Genomic DNA, 20,864 nt, shown 5'->3' with positions numbered 1-20,864 from the left:
TTAAGATTCGCTACTGACCCAAAATGTTGGTTCAGGTTTATGGCAAAAATGCCACTGCATTTTCAGCAGAAAATGAAACTCTTCCCCCCCCCCCCCCCGCCCCCGCCCCCACAGAAAATAGGTCACACGCCCCCCCCCCCCCCCCCAGAAGAGACCTGGCTCCCTGGGCCTACCTTAACAAACCCTGGTGGTCTAGTGGCCTCTTCGGGGCAGGAACAGAGCCCACTCATTCCTACCTGGTGCCGCAGCAGAATCAAAATGGCTGCCAAGACTGCTGTGGAAAGTCCTGGAAGCCATTTTGAGATTGGTATCCAGCATCCCACAGCAGTCTTGGCAGTCATTTTGATTCAGCGGTGGCAGCAGGCAGGAATGAATAAGCTCTGTTCCTGCCCCTGAAGAGACCACTAGACCACAAGGGTTTGTTAAGGTAGGGCTGAACAGGGTGGTCAAGTAGCCCAGGGGGCCAGGTCTCTGCCGGGAGGGGGGGCGGGGCAGCATGACCTGTTTTCTGTTGGGTGGGGGCTCAGCAGTGTGTGTTTTGTACCAGGAGGGGGGCGGGCAGGTAAGGAAGGCAAGTCATTTTCAATTTCAGCTTCGTTTTTGGCTGAAATTTTGACCACGGTTTCAGTTTAAGCTGGAACCAAAACCACTGGTTTCTGTTGACCTCTATTGGAGCCCTGCCTGTGCTGTCTAAGAAGCGGGGAAGCAGGCAGGTTGCTCCAGCCTCCAATGCCAGCACTTCTGTGTATGCTCAGTTCACAACTGAGCATGTGCAGAAGTGCTGGCATTGGTGGATAGAGCACCCTGCTGACTTGCTGTTGCTCAGGCATCGTGGTTAGGCTCTGACAGCGAAACTCTTTAGCTGGCATTGCTTGAGCATCCCCACCAGTCATGTATTGGCTGCCACAGTTTTGGAGGGGGTCTGAGTCCAAATTGGGGGGGGGGCTGGCTACACCACGGGTACTAAGCCTTGCAAATATCCCCACACTAACAAAGGAGGTGGAAGCATTAGTAACTTCTCAATTGCAAGATTTTTTTTAGACCATTTTAATTTGTTGGACCCTTTTCAGTCAAGTTTTCATTCTTTATATAGTAGAAAGAGAGTTATTCTAACATTATTATCTGTGCTTCTGTAGGGGGTGAGGTTGCACTACTTGAACTGACGTACCTTTTATATTTGGACTTTGAATTGGACTTTGAATATACTTTTGTGTTTTAACCAAAGAATCACAGTTCCTCTAATGAGCCTAAACTAAAAACCTTACAGCTTGAACTTGGTAATAGGCAGGCAGGTTGCTCCAGCCTCCAATGCCAGCACTTCTGTGTATGCTCAGTTCACAACTGAGCATGTGCAGAAGTACTGGCATTGGTGGATAGAGCACCCTGCTGACTTGCTGTTGCTCAGGCATCGTGGTTAGGCTCTGACAGCGAAACTCTTTAGCTGGCATTGCTTGAGCATCCCCACCAGTCATGTATTGGCTGCCACAGTTTTGGAGGGGGTCTGAGTCCAAATTGGGGGGGGGGGCTGGCTACACCACGGGTACTAAGCCTTGCAAATATCCCCACACTAACAAAGGAGGTGGAAGCATTAGTAACTTCTCAATTGCAAGATTTTTTTTAGACCATTTTAATTTGTTGGACCCTTTTCAGTCAAGTTTTCATTCTTTATATAGTAGAAAGAGAGTTATTCTAACATTATTATCTGTGCTTCTGTAGGGGGTGAGGTTGCACTACTTGAACTGACGTACCTTTTATATTTGGACTTTGAATTGGACTTTGAATATACTTTTGTGTTTTAACCAAAGAATCACAGTTCCTCTAATGAGCCTAAACTAAAAACCTTACAGCTTGAACTTGGTAATAGTAAAACCTATTTGTTAACCAGCAGATAGATAACATTTTGTAGTAGTCAGCAATTTAGGCTTGTAAGGGAGACAGCTAGCTCTGTCAGCACAGTCTCGTGATCAATACACAGAGGCTGTATTATGTGGATGTGCTGAAACAATATAATAAGTTACATTTTCTTGCAAAGTAACATTTTCTGTGAAACTGACATATTCTTTCTCTGTGAGAACTACAGTACTTGTACTGCGCATGTGTTTGTACTGCGCATGTGTTTGTGTGATGTATGGCATGCGTTATGCGCATGATCACTAACGATGTATAAGAATGAGCGTCAGATGACGCTCGGGGCGCAGTATCCTGAGTCTGAACTTAGTACTGTGTCAGCTAGCTAATAAAAGTTGCCTTGCTTTGGAAGTCAGCGTCTCAGCCACCTGATTTACTTGCTGATCAGTCCGGTTACATTTGGTGAGCCAGCCAGGAGGCAGGGCCGAGGACGAGGATATTTCCTCCCCTCCCTGATAGTGGTACGGCTGAGCCGAGACTGACGGTTCTCTCCAGCTGACCGGAGAGTGCGCACCGCTGAGTTCAGCGTCTGGCCGCTGTGAGAGAATTGCGCACGGCTGGGTAGCCTGCACAAGGGGTGCGAGATCCTAGCAGGACAACTTTTTGGGTCTCCGGAGACTTCTGAATCCTGCAGGAGAATCAGGCGAGTATACTCGGGGTAGCAGCTGACCAACCCGGTAAAGGGTCGAAGAGGGGCTTGATCACCCCCTTTGCCAGTGCCGAGTAGGGACTAGGTCCCGAAACCCACTAGGCTCCGGGCGGAGACGGGAGGATGGGTTTCCTGTAAGTGTGAAAGCACAGTGATTGGCCCTGCGGTTTCAAGCCGGGCAACCGCGTCTTGGCCAGGGCGAGTGTTGAACCTTTTGTGTCTGGTGGAGTGGGACCCCTTACCCCTCTGCTATCCTTTACCCTCCTTCTGTCTGTCTACTATCCTTTGGCACCGTCGGATAGGATGGGCGGGGGTGGGTCTACACCTTTGGATTTAATGACTGAGCACTTTAGCGAAGTGTTCGACCAGGAACAATGTTCCAGGGCAGGGATGATACAGCTCTGTCAGTTTATGTGGCCTGGGTTAGGTCGGTCTGTCGACTGGCCGCCAGAGGGCACCTTTGCCTATGAAAAAGTGGCTGCTGTTCAGAACATTGTTATAGTTGACGGTAACCCCGGCTGTCCGGAGGATATCCCGTACATAGAGGGGTGGGCGGATGTGGTTCGGAACCCACCAATATGGGCCCAAAGGAAAGTGGAGAAGGCAGCCTTAATGATGGTGGCCCAGAGAAAAAGCCAGAGGCCCAAGTTGAAATCCAGATCCCAGTCCCTACCTACGGCAGTTGGAGGGGTTGCTGATGGTCGCTGTGATGTTAGGCCCACTAGTTTAAAGAAGGTAGTCCCCGTCTTGGAGAAACCGGAGGAGGAGGATCCCATGCCCGGCCCGGCGCCGCCCCCTTATAGCCCAATCTACCCGGACCTTACTGAATTAAGAAAGGGGGGAGGGGACCCTGGGCCTAAATCCCAGGAAGTGAATTCAGACAGCCCACCTTCACCTGATCAGACAGAGTTCCCGGTAGACCAAACGCCCTCTAGGAAAAGCCAGAGAGTTCTCAAGGAACCCACCCGCTACCCTGCCACGAGTCCAGTTATAGCTTCATCAAACCGCCGAACCGCAGCCGACTTGTATCTCATCAGAGAAGCCATGGTACAATTACCAAATCCTGAGGATCCAGACCATCCGATTGAGTCAGTTGTCTATAATCATGTTCCTTTCTCGAGTTTGGACCTTCTGAATTGGAAAAATCATGGGCCCACATATGAACAGAAACCTGAGCAGCTTATCGAATTAGTGGAGGGCATAATATTTAGCCACAATCCAACCTGGTCTGACTTGAGGCAACTGAGTTCCCATATATTAACTACTGAAGAACGCCTACAGTTGCAACAGAATATGGAAGAGGCAGTTCGGCAGGCACATCCGAATGAACCAGATTTGGCCAATCGTGTTGCTGCCCTGGTGCCCACTACCCAGCCCGAATGGAATCACCGAACTCCAGCAGGCCGAGAGTCCTTACGTCAATATCAGCAGGCCTATTTGGCAGCCTTGAAGAAGGGAAAGCAGAAAATTACCAATATGGGAAAGATTCATGACATAATACAAAAGAAGCATGAAAGCCCAGGTGATTTTCTGGAGCGGCTTATGGATGCATATCGAAAATATAGCCCGATAGATCCTGAGGACCCAGCTAACCGTCCGATGATAGTAATGAGATTTGTTACCCAAGCAGCCCCAGACATTAGAAAGAAGTTGCAGAAGACCGAGGGGTTTGAGGGCATGAATATAAGTCAATTGAAGGCAATGGCCGATCGTGTTTTTGGATATCGAGATCAGGAACAGAAGAGTGAGGCCCGAAGAGAAGCAAGCAGACAGATGCGTGAGAATGCTACCTTGCTAGCTGCTGCACTGGAAGAACACCGGGGACAAAGCAGAGGAGCGGCCGCACCGGAAGAACGTAGGGGACAGTACAGGGGCAGGAGTCGGAAGTTTCCCCTAGGGAGGAACCAGTGTGCATACTGCAGGCAAGAGGGCCATTGGAAAGCGGAGTGTGGAGAAAGAGGGCGAGGCCGGGGACGCCCGGAGCAGCAGGAGCAGCAGGAGTGGCAGATGGCTGTGGATGCTGTTCAGGCACATACAGCATGAAGACACCAGGAGAGGAGAGTCCCCACTGACCCTCTTGTGGAAATGCGGGTGGGGACGCAACAAATGAGAGCCCTGTTAGACACAGGGGCCCAAAGATCTGTCATCACTACAGCAATAGCCCCCGAGACCAAGGAAACTATACCGATAGTGGGGGCTTCGGGGAAATCCCTTACTGTGCCTCTGTTAAAGGAACGTCAAGTCCAAATTGGAGGGAAAACAGTCTCTCACCAGTTCATACATATACCTGGGTGTCCTGTTCCTCTTATTGGACGGGACCTGCTATGTAAATTGCAGGCCACTCTGAAATTTAAACCCACTGGGGAAGTTGAGGCCACTTCTGAAGAGCAGCCAGTATCCCTCATTTGTCCTGTCCAGGAAGAGTGGCGATTACATGCTCCTCTGGTTGTTACCGCCGCTGCCAGTCGATACACAGAAGATACTGCATTTGCACAGCAGAGGAGGACTCTTATGGCGGGAGTACCTGGGGTCTGGGCAGAATTGAATCCCGGAGGACTGGCTGTAAACGCCACCCCTATTTGGGTCGAATTAAAACCCAATGCTCAAATTGTTAACCAGGGCCAATACAGTATACCTTATGCTGCTCGACATAGTATGCAATCGCATTTGCAGAAACTCCTCCAACAAGGAGTCTTGAAATCTACCAGATCAGCCTGGAATACCCCATTACTTCCAGTCAAGAAGCCAGGGACCCCTGAATACCGACCTGTTCAAGACCTGAGGAAAGTCAATAACCAAGCTGTGGATATAGTTGCTCTTGTACCTAACCCTTACTCCATTCTAGCCCAAGTGCCGGCCCAAACCAGGTGGTACAGTGTCATAGACTTAAAGGATGCTTTCTTCTCCATACCTCTTGCTGAGGAGAGTCAGCAGTTCTTTGCTTTCACATGGGAGGACCTACAGACCGGAACTAAACAACAATTCACCTGGACCCGATTACCGCAAGGTTTCAAGAATTTGCCCACTCTGTTTGGGGAACAACTCGCCCATGATTTGAAACGTATCAGACTGAGTATGGGCCTGTTGTCCAGTATGTGGACGATCTGCTGGTAGCCAGGGAAACATACACTGATTGTGCAGTGGCAACCGTTCATCTTCTGAGAATCCTGGAAGCGCAAGGATACCGAGCTAGTCGGAAGAAAGCGCAACTGTGTGAAATCGAGGTTGAGTACTTGGGATTTCGCCTCCGGGAAGGTACCCGGAGGCTCGGGACGCCTCGTACTCAAGCTATTTGTAACCAGCCCTTACCAACAAACAAAAAGGAACTGCGGGCATTGTTGGGAGCAGCAGGTTACTGCAGAATATGGATCCTCAATTTCGCTGTTTTGACCCAAGACCTGTATGCCAAACTGAAAGGACCTGAACCCGAGGCCCAACCCTTCCAGTGGGAAAAACACGAATTGAAGGCCCTAGCCGATTTGAAGAAGGCCCTTGTATCCCCCCCCCCCCCCCCCAGCACTTGGACTCCCAGACGTAACGAAGCCTTTCCACCTGTTTGTAGATGAGAAGAAAGGCCTGGCACTTGGAGTACTAACGCAAACAGTCGGTACTTGGCAACGACCAGTAGCATACCTTTCTAAAGGCATGGACAATGTAGCTAAAGGTTGGCCGGGATGTCTACGGAGCATAGCTGCTGCTTGTTTACTGATCAGAGAAGCCCATAAGCTCACCTTTGGCCAAACGCTACTCGTAACTGCCCCACATACCATCCGGGGCCTATTAGAAAGCCATGGACCCCGTTGGATGACTAACTCCCGGTTAGTCAAGTATCAGGCCCTATTGTGTGAGAACCCAGAGGTGCAGATTCAAGATACCACCAACTTAAACCCTGCCACTCTCTTACCAGCTCCCGAACCCAGGTTACACGATTGTGAAGAAGTGATGGGCACTGTCCATTCCAGCAGACCTGACCTTAAGGACCAGCCATGGCAAGGGGGAATTACACTATTTACAGACGGGAGTAGTCAGGTGATAGCAGGGGTTCGACGAGCAGGATATGCTGTTGTGTCAGAGGACCACATAATAGAGGCAATGGCCTTACCACCCGGAACCTCTGCTCAGAAGGCTGAATTGATTGCCCTAACCAGAGCTCTTCAGTGGGCAGAAGGAAAGGTGGTTAACATCTACACTGACTCCAAATATGCTTTCTTAACCCTTCAGGTACATGGGGCATTGTATAAGGAAAGGGGATTCCTAACTGCAGAAGGAAAGGGGCTTGCACATGCTACCGAAATCTGTCGGTTGCTAGAAGCGATATGGAAGCCAAAGAAAGTGGCGGTGATGCACTGTAAAGCTCATAACAGCAGAATGGACCCCATTGCCAGGGGCAATCAGCGAGCAGATGATGCAGCAAAGAAGGTGAGCCAACTTCCTTATTCTTCTGATTCTGGGATGCTACTCCTAATCCATTTACCAACCGAGACACCAACTTATGCTTCATCGGAGGAAGAATGGGCTCGACGGGAGGCACTAGAACTGCATAACGGATGGTGGGTGCTGCCAGATGGCCGGATATGGATACCTGAGACGTTGGCTTCGACTGTGGTCAAGGGAGCCCATGACCAGACCCACTTCGGCCGAGACGCCCTAGGTCGATTACTTGGAAAAACCTACTATATCAACAACCTGTCCCATTGGACCAAGAATGCTTCTAGTCAATGTATTACTTGTGCCCGAAATAACCCACGGACGGGGCCAGGCCCAGTTCCTGGTAACATCTTATGGGGCACCAGTCCTTTCCAAGTCTGTCAAATTGATTTTACGCACATGCCTCTAGCCAGGGGATATAAAGCTATCCTTGTAGCTATATGTACGTATACTGGATGGATTGAAGCCATACCTACACGGACTGAAATGGCTAAAGAAGTCACCTCTTTACTTCTCCATCATCTTCTTCCAAGGTATGGGCTCCCCAAGCAGATTAACTCTGATAATGGTCCTGCCTTTACTAGCGAAGTAACTCAACAACTTAGCATAAGACTGGGCCTCGAGTGGAATTTGCATTGCGCATGGAGACCGCAGAGTAGTGGGGCGGTAGAGAGGGCAAATAGATCCCTGAAGAATCAGTTAGCTAAGCTCTGTCAGGAGGTTAAAGCCAAGTGGCCTGATCTTTTACCACTAGCCTTACTACATCTCCGGTGTCTGCCCAGGGCCACCGGTCTTACTCCTTATGAAATGATGTATGCTAGACCACCGCCCTTACCCTCAAGTCCTACATCATTGCAGGTCCAAGGTGAGTGTACCCTCGTGCAGCAAATGAAAGGGTTACGGGAGGTATTGCAGGAAAGTCAGCAGTACACTGAGAGTGTAAGTCCACTAGTTTTGACTACCCCTGTACATCAGTTTCAGGTAGGGGATGAAGTATGGGTAAAGGAATGGGATGATGCTGATTGTTTAAAACCCAAATGGTGGGGGCCTTCTCTCATCATTCTATCCACCCCCACTGCTGTTAAAATTGCAGGAACTCCTGTCTGGATACATTGGACCAGAGTGAAACCTGCTGCTGCATTGCCACCACAGGGAAAGTGGACTGCCCATTCGAACCCGAATCACCCTCTGCGGTTGACTCTAAAAAGGAGCAGCCAACGTATAGGCTGATTCTGGAATAAGGAGAGTAACCCTTCACATAAGTTTCCTCTATCTCTTCCCTGCCATCAGATGATAGTCACCCAGTACCTAATCTGGGGGGTCTTCCTCTATAACTACCCCTGTCCTTCAGTAGTCCACACCCAGACATGCCAGAGTTGTACCTCCCCAGTTCGAAGTGGACCATATACAGGGGGTAGTATGTTTGTCGGGAGAAAAAATATCCGCCAAAAGGCGGAGAACTCTAGACGCCCCACAGACAACAACAAGAAATGAAATAAAAGTGGGAGGGCGACCACTTTTATTTCATTTCTAGTATGTTTGTCGCCCATACTTCTGTTCACAAAGACTGTTGGTTTGCCCCCCCTACCTCCTGCATAGAGGGCAACAAGAAATATTGGATGGGTGATCTCAAGCCCCACGCATTTAGGTTTGGTTCAGTGTGTTCAGGGGCGTGTCATACCTGTCCTAAAGGCAGAAAGAGGATTTGTGCCACTTATGCTGGACAGTGGGGCCTGTCTGACGGGGGAGGGAAACAGGACATGGTACAGGAATTGTTAGTGAAGAAGGCTGTTGCGTGGCTTACCCGACCTGTCGTCCCGCCCCCCATTAAGGGAACCAACAGCAGTACTACCTTATATGAATCTGTCGTCCACCTCACTTCTGATTTTGATGATGTTTTTAAGCAAGGGAAAAATTTGTTTATTGATCTGACTTCCCGAATAGGCCAGGCACTTAATGTTACCAACTGTTGGATTTGTGGGGGTGCCCTGATGGGAGAGTCCTGGCCCTGGCGAGGTTCCCCGATGACTCCGGAACAATTAGTGGCCTGGAATTGGACTAGACGCCCTTCATATGCACAGCGAACAGGACAATGGACTCTTAGCTCCCTGGTGATAGGCCATGAATGTATTTCCCAATATCCTGATGGCAATTTCACTAGTCCTGTGGGAGACACTCCATGTATATCCATCCTTACTCTTAATGGTTCCCAGGTACAATACTGGCCGGCAGCTGTCACATGGTACCCTAGTTCTGTAGCCAACAAATCATGTTCACCTTATAACTTTACAGATACTATACAACTCTTTAATTGTTCTGGACCTAACCCCTTTCAAGGAGTATCTCAGTTGAGAGGACGCTGGAATAACCCAGGTCTCTGGGGTGCTCGACATTGGCAAGCACCCGATGGGTTATTCTGGATATGCGGGTACAATGCATATGCCCGATTGCCAGGTACCTGGTCAGGCTCTTGCACTATTGGGTTAATCTATCCAGGTTTCTTCTTATTACCTCACTCTGCAGCTGCTGATTTAGGTACACCATTGTATGATGATTTGAGTCATCACTCCCGAAGGTCTTTTCCCATAGGAGGGGAACAGAAGTGGGGATCTGATGAGTGGCCTCCAGAGCGGATCATAGAGACGTACGGACCCGCAACGTGGGCCCAGGATGGGTCCTGGGGGTATCGAACCCCTATTTATATGTTGAACCGTATCATATGGTTACAGGCAGTAGTAGAAGTTATCACCAATCATACAGCTGAAGCTCTTGAACTCATTGCTAAGCAACAAACCGAAATGCAAACTGCCATATATCAAAATCGTCTGGCATTAGATTACCTTCTTGCGGAAGAAGGTGGGGTTTGTGGGAAGTGGAATACTTCCAATTGTTGCTTGAAAATTGATGATACTGGAGCTGCAGTAATGAATATAGCTACTGACATTCGAAAGCTTGCACATGTTCCCGACCAGAGATGGACATCTATGTTGGGTGATAGTTGATGGGACTCTATGTTTGGGGGTACTTGGTGGAAGAAATTAATATTTTTCGGAGTATGTCTGTTTGGAGGATTCATCTTTTTACCATATTTTTTTTTTTTAATTTGTTTTTTTATTATTTCAGAACACATTATTTACAATCAACTTCTCATTATACAACTATGCATACTTATTGTTCACATTTAGTTTTCTCAATTTTTGTTTTTCTCCCTCCCGTCCCTCCCTCGCCTCCCCCCATCCCAGCTCAAGCATTCAGGCATTCAAGATCTTGCTTTTAGCAACTGATGTTAGTGTGTCCCAGTAGGGGGACCAGCTTCTACAAAACCGGTCTCCTGCTTCTGATGCCAAGTCCTTGATACTTTGTCTTTCCAAAGCGCACATTTGCATCATCATCGACCTCCAACAACTGATTGAGGGTTGTTCGTCTGTCAGCCATCTCTACAATATTGTTTTCTTTCCCATCAGGATTGCTCTCTGCAAAAATGTCCTCATGCCTGTCGGCATTTGTCCCTGAACAGTAAAAACATGAAACAGCTGCTTGGGTGAGCGCTTCCATTGAGTTCTCCACATGCCCGATACATGTTCCTCTAAGCTTTTCCAGAATCTCTGTATCCTTGGGCAGGACCAGAACATATGGCCCAAATGCGCGTTTGTACGAGCACATTTCGGGCAGGAATCATTGTCTCTCAACTTAGCTCTGAACGCCCTGTGCGGTGAAATGTACAATCGAAAAATAAATTTATACTGCGTTTCTCGCCAGCTCACATTCTCAGTTAATTTATACAGTCTTTTAATGCACCCTTCCAGCTGTTCCTGTGTAAGTTGTATTCCAAGTTCTGATTTCCACTGCTGTAGCACTAGAGAATAATTTGTTGCTTTGGTATTGTCTCTCAAGTGCATATGAAAGTATTTCATTGGGACTCTAGCTTGCGCGTCTAGACCCAACAGTTCGTTATATTTCCCCCAAGTTTCCATCGTTAATGTTTCTTTAGGTAAGGATCTCACATAATGTTTTAACTGTAGGTATGCAAACAAGTCAGACTCAGGTACTCCAAACTCCCTACAAAGTTCCGCAAATGACTTCATTATTCCTTGCTCATTCACCACATGATACACATATCTCACTCCCCTTGCTGCCCACGTCTGAAAGGCCCGGGAAGTGCTGCCCGCTGGAAATTGGGGATTCCCCCTGATGGGCAGCATCGGGGAGCTCACTTGACTAAGTCTTAAAAATTTACAGATCCATCTCCAAGCACATCTCAAAGGTTGAAATAACGGGGTCACTGGCCCTAGTTTTTGTGCCTGTCCCCCAGGAGCCTGTAACCAACTTGCAAAGTGTTGTTCCCGAAACCAGTGTATCTCAGATAATGTAAGGGAAAAGTATTCCGTGTTTCGGAACCAATCAGAGATATGGCGTATCCCACCAGCGAGCGATAGGAGACGTAGGTCCAACACTCCCAAACCTCCCTTCTCTTTTTTACCATATTTAATACCCTGCTTTTTGTCCTTTGCCCGCCGAGCAATGGAGCGTATTGCTGACCAAAGGGCAGCACTACACATTATGTCCTTGCAAATGTATTCCCCCTTACCTTCAGCGGATTTCGATCATGAGTCATATGTGGATGAATCATAAATTAGGTTTAAAGTACTAACCTCTCTGTCTCATTACAGATGCCTAACCACTCCTGTCCTCATTGTACATACCAATATGGGGCAGCGGGCCAACTACACCTTTCCTGGCAAAGACCAGCTACAAAGGGGGGAGAGTCCAATAGGGGCCCTTTCATCTCAACCCTGGTGAAGACCTCAACAGCCAAGAGAGGAGTCTTAGGGCCATACCTTCATGAACTTCACCTTTTACTCGCAACTATCTGTTATTTGGACCTCTGGACTTCAATCCTATACCTTCCTCCACACTAACCATCTTGGACTTGGTTGTGATACTTTTCACTTGGACAACTGATAAAGTATCAAAGGGGGGATTGTAGGGGGTGAGGTTGCACTACTTGAACTGACGTACCTTTTATATTTGGACTTTGAATATACTTTTGTGTTTTAACCAAAGAATCACAGTTCCACTAATGAGCCTAAACTAAAAACCTTACAGCTTGAACTTGGTAATAGTAAAACCTATTTGTTAACCAGCAGATAGATAACATTTTGTAGTAGCCGGTGGTGGGAGGCGGGGCTGGTGGTTGGGAGGCGGGGATAGTGCTGGGCAGACTTATACGGTCTGTGCCAGAGCCGGTGGTGGGAGGCGGGGCTGGTGGTTGGGAGGCGGGGATAGTGCTGGGCAGACTTATACGGTCTGTGCCCTGAACAGCATACAGTGGGGGAAATAAGTATTTGATCCCTTGCTGATTTTGTAAGTTTGCCCACTGACAAAGACATGAGCAGCCCATAATTGAAGGGTAGGTTATTGGTAACAGTGAGAGATAGCACATCACAAATTAAATCCGGAAAATCACATTGTGGAAAGTATATGAATTTATTTGCATTCTGCAGAGGGAAATAAGTATTTAATCCCTCTGGCAAACAAGACCTAATACTTGGTGGCAAAACCCTTGTTGGCAAGCACAGCGGTCAGACGTCTTCTGTAGTTGATGATGAGGTTTGCACACATGTCAGGAGGAATTTTGGTCCACTCCTCTTTGCAGATCATCTCTAAATCATTAAGAGTTCTGGGTTGTCGCTTGGCAACTCGCAGCTTCAGCTCCCTCCATAAGTTTTCAATGGGATTAAGGTCTGGTGACTGGCTAGGCCACTCCATGACCCTAATGTGCTTCTTCCTGAGCCACTCCTTTGTTGCCTTGGCTGTATGTTTTGGGTCATTGTCGTGCTGGAAGACCCAGCCACGACCCATTTTTAAGGCCCTGGCGGAGGGAAGGAGGTTGTCACTCAGAATTGTACGGTACATGGCCCCATCCATTCTCCCATTGATGCGGTGAAGTAGTCCTGTGCCCTTAGCAGAGAAACACCCCCAAAACATAACATTTCCACCTCCATGCTTGACAGTGGGGACGGTGTTCTTTGGGTCATAGGCAGCATTTCTCTTCCTCCAAACACGGCGAGTTGAGTTCATGCCAAAGAGCTCAATTTTTGTCTCATCTGACCACAGCACCTTCTCCCAATCACTCTCGGCATCATCCAGGTGTTCACTGGCAAACTTCAGACGGGCCGTCACATGTGCCTTCCGGAGCAGGGGGACCTTGCGGGCACTGCAGGATTGCAATCCGTTATGTCGTAATGTGTTACCAATGGTTTTCGTGGTGACAGTGGTCCCAGCTGCCTTGAGATCATTGACAAGTTCCCCCCTTGTAGTTGTAGGCTGATTTCTAACCTTCCTCATGATCAAGGATACCCCACGAGGTGAGATTTTGCGTGGAGCCCCAGATCTTTGTCGATTGACAGTCATTTTGTACTTCTTCCATTTTCTTACTATGGCACCAACAGTTGTCTCCTTCTCGCCCAGCGTCTTACTGATGGTTTTGTAGCCCATTCCAGCCTTGTGCAGGTGTATGATCTTGTCCCTGACATCCTTAGACAGCTCCTTGCTCTTGGCCATTTTGTAGAGGTTAGAGTCTGACTGATTCACTGAGTCTGTGGACAGGTGTCTTTCATACAGGTGACCATTGCCGACAGCTGTCTGTCATGCAGGTAACGAGTTGATTTGGAGCATCTACCTGGTCTGTAGGGGCCAGATCTCTTACTGGTTGGTGGGGGATCAAATACTTATTTCCCTCTGCAGAATGCAAATAAATTCATATACTTTCCACAATGTGATTTTCCGGATTTAATTTGTGATGTGCTATCTCTCACTGTTACCAATAACCTACCCTTCAATTATGGGCTGCTCATGTCTTTGTCAGTGGGCAAACTTACAAAATCAGCAAGGGATCAAATACTTATTTCCCCCACTGTAGGTACAAATCAAAGTAGGGTATACACAAAAAGTGGCACACATGAGTTGTCTTGTTGGGCAGACTGGATGGACCGTGCAGGTCTTTTTCTGCCGTCATCTACTATGTTACTATGTAATTTAGGCTTGTAAGGGAGACAGCTAGCTCTGTCAGCACAGTCTCGTGATCAATACACAGAGGCTGTATTATGTGGATGTGCTGAAACAACATAATAAGTTACATTTTCTTGCAAAGTAACATTTTCTGTGAAACTGACATATTCTTTCTCTGTGAGAACTACAGAACTACTAAACTGTACTTGTACTGCGCATGTGTTTGTACTGCGCATGTGTTTGTGTGATGTATGGCATGCGTTATGCGCATGATCACTAACGATGTATAAGAATGAGCGTCAGATGACGCTCGGGCGCAGTATCCTGAGTCTGAACTTAGTACTGTGTCAGCTAGCTAATAAAAGTTGCCTTGCTTTGGAAGTCAGCGTCTCAGCCTCCTGATTTACTTACTGATCAGTCCGGTTACACTTCAAGGTTCTTTGAATAAGAAAATAGAGGTGCTATTGATGCAACTGGATTTGTCAGCAGTGTTTGATTTAGTTAACCATATACTATGGTCTAAGGGGCCCTGTGCTAGTGGCGGCAACCGTTTTTGCTTCATGCTAAAGCCCTTTTTACTGCAGCAGTTAAGAAGCCCGGAAAAAGAAAAGGCCATGTGGTAAGTTTGCACTTATCGCGTGGCCATTTCGGGGGGAGCAGTTACTGCCCCCCACTGAGGTGGTGGTAAGGGCTCCCGTGCTAACCCAGTGGTAATATTTTTCTGGAATTTCCGGTAGCAGCAGAAATGCCACACACTGGGGGCGGAACTACCGCTGGAGTCCACGTTAGGCCTGCGGTAGTTTCGATTTGCCACATGGCAACCATTTAGTAAAAGGCCCCCTAAATTGGATGGCTTAGGAATAGGTGGGAGGGTGTTGAAATGGTTTGGAGGTTTTTTTGAAAAAGAGACAATTACAAGTTAGATGAATCTCAGACTTATGGTGTATGAAGCAAAGTGTTCCTCAGGGGTCTCTCCTGTACCCTATCATTTTTAATATTTACATGAGTGATCTGGGCATGTTGCTGTGTAAATGGAATAGTGAATATTTTTCATATGCAGATGACATTGTTTTGATTTTTCCCATTTTATCAGATTTTAATATGGTAGTAGCATTGATGAATGAGGTTTTTATGGACATATTGAATTGGAAGTCCCAGCATTTAAAAAAAATTAATCTGACATCCCCTCCGAAGGGACACCACCTTGTAAGTGGTGGAGGGGCTTCCGTGTTTCAATGACTCAGAGGGCTATGCTGTAGGGTTACCCATGTCAGACAGGCCTCTGAGGAGAAACCAGACAAAAAGTGTCCCAACTTGGAGGATCCAAGATGGCGTTGAGGGAGGACGTACGCTAGTTGAGTTCCCGTTTTACACCAGAATGCCTGAAGAAGAGGGCGCGCTCCCCAGAGAATGGGGAAGAGAAAAGGCAAAGCCGTGGTGCTGTCCTCCTCGAACACGGCTGAGGTTCCCACCACTTCTCAGTCTATTTTGGAGAGATTCGGGGTCATAACGTCGGGGATATTGGTTCTTGCTTCGGGGAACAGCAAGGCTTTATTGCCAAATCTCAGTGGAGGGAGTGACTTTGAGTCCCCCTGTTGGCACGACCCCTCTAAGACCCAGAAATAGTAATGCTTCGCTACGGAGGTCAATAATGGAAACGCCCAAAGTGGGTTAGGATTTTCACGTGACCCGAGGAGGTCCTGGCGCAGCATCGACTCGGATAATAAACCAACTGGGGGATTGGAGAGTGAGCTCTTCCCCCCGAAGATATCTGGAGCGGTTTCTGTGGAGAAATTGGACTTGGTGAAGCCAATAATGTCATAATGGACGTACTATAGGAACTGCAGCAGAATGTGAATAACTCTGTTCCTCAGATGTTTAAAATTTTTCACTATGTGAATTAAAGAATTTATATTAATATTTATCTAACAAAGTGGAAGTCCAAGATATAAAAATAGAGACTTTGATTATGGAAATGGCTTCTCTATGAAAATCAGACAATTTGGTAATGAAGAATAGTTATCTTTCTTGTAAAAATTGGAATTTCTGGAGAACCAATTAAGGGAAAAAAACTTGAGAATGATAAATTTACCTATAATATCCTATATATTAGCTACTGAATTCTTGAAGAAATATTTCTCTGATACTTTGCTAATACCTTCTGATAGCCACCTTCTGGTGACTAAAATTATATTTCCTTTAAAATCTTCTTTATCAGAGAAAAGAGATGTAAGTTTAACCGACATTTTGGAAAATTCAGAAGTTATAGATAGAGTTATATTATTAGTGACTTTCGTCTTTGATTTAGATAGGAACAATGTTTTGAAATTGTATTTCCGATACATGGTTGATAGTTTTTTGGGTTCAAAGATGCATATATTTCCTGACTCATCAAGGGAATCGCAGACTGGGAGGTGTGAAGTCTTGGCTTTTAAGCCAGGAATCATTGCTCTAGGTGGGACCTTCCTAGCGCGATTCCATTGTAAGTGTTTTATTTCCTTATTACTTACTTGTTTGAACCTAAGAAATTATAAGAGATTGTGGAAACAGATGAAGAATGTTCTGCAGCAACTTCCTTCAGTTACCACTGTACCGGCTGCAATAACCGATTAACCTTCCTCCCTCAGAAAATGTGAAGTATAAGATTAACCATTTTGAGTTTTTCTTATTTTCTTTATGATTGTTTTCCTGATCTTGGATCTTCCAATTGTGGACAATTATGTTAATATATATTGTTGAGAGAAAATGTTTTCCTTTTTATATTAATTTCTGTATTTCCTTACATTTATGTGATAAATGTGAATATAAGTAAGTAAAATGATAAATAAATAAATTAAAAAAAATTTAATCTGACAAAACAAATATTTTAAGGATTCACCCAAGGACAACAGCTTTGGTACCAGCTGTTGGGTCTCAAATAGTCATCAGAATATTGTTAGACTGCATGATATTGATGTAGTAATTAAACAGGATATAAAGTTTTTAGGAATTTGGCTGGACTCAAGTTTAACTATGGATACACATGTAAATCACTTTGTTCAGAGTCATGTTTAAGCTGAAATTATAATGCAGGTTAAGACACTTTTTAGAGATTCGTCATTTTCAGCTTGTTATTCAAGCAGTTCTTACTACTCTCAATTAGTGTAACTTTTGTTTGTTGGGCTTAAATAATTGCAATGACTTCAGGGTTTTACAAAATGTTGCTGCTAAACTAATTTTGAAAGGTAATAGATTTGATCATAGGCGGTCGGTGGCCCAACTGTTTGGGGAGGCTAAAGGGGGTGGGGGCAAGGGTGGGGGCAGGGGTGGAGCTTAAATCCATAATTGTCTGATAACATGCAGAAAAAAATAAATAAATAAAAATAAAAGTCACAATTAATACCTTTTATTAAATTTAGATATTAGATATGTATCATATGTCAAAGAATAAAGTGGTTGCTCAAAGCATATTCTAACCACAATCGCTCAACTGCAAAACACTATGCACAACTTTGTCCAAAAACACACTCAGAACCTTACTGTACCATAAATATTACACTGGGCAAAATCTAACACACCAATATACCACCCATACGGAAAATGCAGACTTTCAACAATATGAAACAAGGGATCATATCATCACAATTCTCATGTAGAGCCACAAAACACCCTAATTCATGTTTAATGTGGGATAAAATGCCATAAATAAGTAAATAAATATAAACTTTTAATGTTGAGCACCTGATTCTCAAAGTGGACATATTCCAAACACTATAATGAAAATAAAATGATCTTTTCTACCTTTGTTGTCTGGTGACTTTTTCTGATCATGCTGGCCCAGTATCCGTTCTGTTGCTATCTGTCCTCAGTGCAGGTCAGGAAGTCATCCTCCTTAAATATCTCCCTGGCAACCCAGGACACCTCCAGCCAACCCCCTCCCCTGCTTTCCCAGCAGAAAGGTAAACAAACCATAAACCAATTTCTACAACTGCTAGAGGGCTTTCACTGCAGCTCCTGCTGTGAGGATGGAGGTAAATCAACAATTTAATCCCCTCAGAGCAGCTGGACTCCACAGCTGATCCATTCTGCTGCAGCAGGGGGGAGGCTTAGCCTCTCCAAGCCTCTTATACCGGGCGCCTATGGATTTGATCATGCAACTCCATTTTTGTGAAAATTGCATTGGTTGTCTATAAGAGCGAGGATCAAATTCAAGATGCTAACTTTCATTTTTTAAATCTTGTATGGCCTAAGCCCTGGGTACTTAGGGACCCTTTTACTAAGCTGCATAGGTGCCTACGCATGCCCAATGTGCATCAAGTTTGAGTTACCGCCCGGCTACCACATGGCCCTTGCAGTAATTTCATTTTTAATGTGCATCTGCTAAGCGTGCCGGAAAATATTTTTATTTCCTGGCGCACGGGCAGTAATCGGCATTTTACACACGTAGACCATTACCACCCGGTTACCACGTGAGACCTTACCGCTAGGTCAATGGCTGGCGGTAAGGTCTCAGTCCCAAAATGGACACATGGCAATTTTCATTTTGCCGCACGTCCATTTTTGGCAAAAATGTTAAAAAAAGGCATTTTTTACAGGTGCGCTGAAAAATGATTCTGCATGCGCCCAAAACACGTGTCTACACTACCGCAGCGTGTCTTTATAAAAGGGCCCCTGAGTCAACTTAATTACAGTCTATAAACCATCTCAGTGTTTACAATCTTCAAATGAATTACTGTTGGCACCGCCGTCAAATGCCAATTACGAGTTGTCGATTGAGTAGTACTAAGAAAAGTACGTTGTTTGGTAGTGCACCAAATCTTTGGAATAATCTTCCATCTACTGTTAGAAATATTTCACACTACATGACTATAAAAACATGGCTATATATGGTGCCTAAAAATTCCGCACGGAAAAAAAATACACCTAGATGTATTCTCTAAAGTATGCTTATCTTTTATAGAATAGGTTTAAATTTCTACACAGTATATAGAATACGCTGAGCGCCTCTCCACACAACCAAATATAGTTGCGGCCATTTACACCATGTTTAACTTACTGTAAATACTGATGACTAAATTAGGTGCAAAGCGGTTGTATTCTATAACAATGCACATAGATTTTAGAACATCCAATTGACCACGCTCACTGGCTAGTTAACCAATTAAGTTGCGTGCGCAATTAGAATATGCTTTGATTTCCACACAGAGATTAAGGCACGATATATAGAATCCTGGGGATAATTTTTAAACTCCTAAATTAAGATGAATTTTCAGCTGAGAAGTTATGCCACTAAGTTAAATGTTTCTGTTTCTATGTAATGCCGTCATAGGGGACAATGTGGCTGTCGAATCTAAAAACCACAAAAAAAAATACCTTTCAAAGTCTCATTTTTATTTAACTGTTACTGATTATGATGTCTTTTTATGTTGATTTTTAGTATTATTATGATTATGATTAGTATTTAGTATTTTATGATTTTAAATTATATGATTTCATGGTTTGGTATGGTCTTATTCCTATATTGGTTTTTTTTTGTTTGTTTTAACAGTACGTGAAGAAGAGAATGGGATCCAAGATGGCTGCACATACCTGATGTGTGTTAAGTCTCTCTGTGCTGTTCCATTTGTTTTCCTCTGCTATGCCAAAGAGAAGGGGTTGGTCTGCTGCTGCTGCCTCTCAGCAACCAAGTCTTCCTCCTGTTGTCAGCATGATGGACTCCTTCAGCCAGAGAACCGGGATTCCATTTGGGTCAGTGTGCAGCCCTCTGGAGCAGCTTGGGGTAAATGGAGACTCTGGAGTACTCCTCAGGCTAGAGGTGTCACTCAGCCCCGACATGACAGCCCCTTCCCCCCAGCCGCATGGCAGCAGCTCCCAGTTGTTGACATGGCAGGTCCTGCGTTCCGGAAGTACCGCAGAGGCTAAGCAATGAAAGGCACTGATTCACCCCACAGGAGAGCTGGAAACCTTGGAGATGCTAAGTTTACCAGCAGGGGCTGCAGCAGTTTTACTTTCTATCTTGGAGGAGTCGGAGGCTGTGAGAAATGAGAGGGAATACTACAACCTACTTTTTCCTTTGTTAAGCCATCTAAATTGATTTTGGACAACCTATGGTCCTTATCAGTGAACCTAGGTAAAGCTTTGTGCCCCCAGGTTCAAATATTGGACCATGGCTTGATCAGTTTGGAAGGGAAGCTAAAGGAAAATTATAATGCCGATATTCAGCAGCGCAGCTAGCTCCAAGATAGCTGGCTAACTGGAGCCGGCCATTTCTAGCCATTTTCAGCGGCTGAAGATAACCAGCTAAAGATAACCGAATATTGGCAGATATTTATCAGAAAATATGGCTGCTTACTTGAAGCTAACCTGATAATAAATAATGGACTCGCCGTGCTCAAAGCCACTCAGATTTGAAAATGATAGTTGATACGACAATATGGTGGCCAGTCAGTTTTGAATATGAGTTATGTGATATGTGACAGTAGAACAATTTGGCATCCCGTACAACCCACAGGCCAAAACGTGGACAAATCTCCAGGTAGGTAAGGTCTCCCGCACCCCTGTACACAGGGGTTGATGGCGAGGTAGTCAGCTTTGACTGACCATGTCCTCGGGTGAGGTGGTCAGATTTGACTGACCATGTCCTCGGGCACCGTCACCATCATAGGTGGATACATGGTAGCTAGGCATGTCAGCCTCTAAGAGCCGGTTATATGCATGAACCATATATAATATCTGCCATAGCCAGCGATATGTGGGAAATATTGTAATATCAGTCTGTTTTTACTCTAGCGCCCTATGTGGATGAGAGATCCAAAACTCAGTGATGATGTTGCAGAGAAAAAGGCCCCCAAAATCTTCTCCAGACCAGTGGTTCTGGAATTGTGCAGAC

General features: G+C 45.7%; 1 long non-coding RNA gene across 1 annotated transcript; it reads right to left on the bottom strand.

Moving 5' to 3' along the window:
• Window positions 1–1,858: 1,858 nt before the first annotated feature.
• On the bottom strand, window positions 1,859–14,089 carry LOC115470070. Its single transcript, XR_003942115.1, has 3 exons — window positions 14,043–14,089; window positions 5,832–5,833; window positions 1,859–1,922 (listed from the first exon to the last, which is right to left on the bottom strand). It is a non-coding gene; the product is annotated as an uncharacterized LOC115470070 (long non-coding RNA).
• Window positions 14,090–20,864: the final 6,775 nt, after the last annotated feature.

The sequence above is a fragment of the Microcaecilia unicolor genome, chromosome 5 (genome assembly GCF_901765095.1).
Source record: "Microcaecilia unicolor chromosome 5, aMicUni1.1, whole genome shotgun sequence".
Taxonomy (NCBI): domain Eukaryota; kingdom Metazoa; phylum Chordata; class Amphibia; order Gymnophiona; family Siphonopidae; genus Microcaecilia; species Microcaecilia unicolor.
This window is presented reverse-complemented; position numbering and strand designations above follow the sequence as displayed.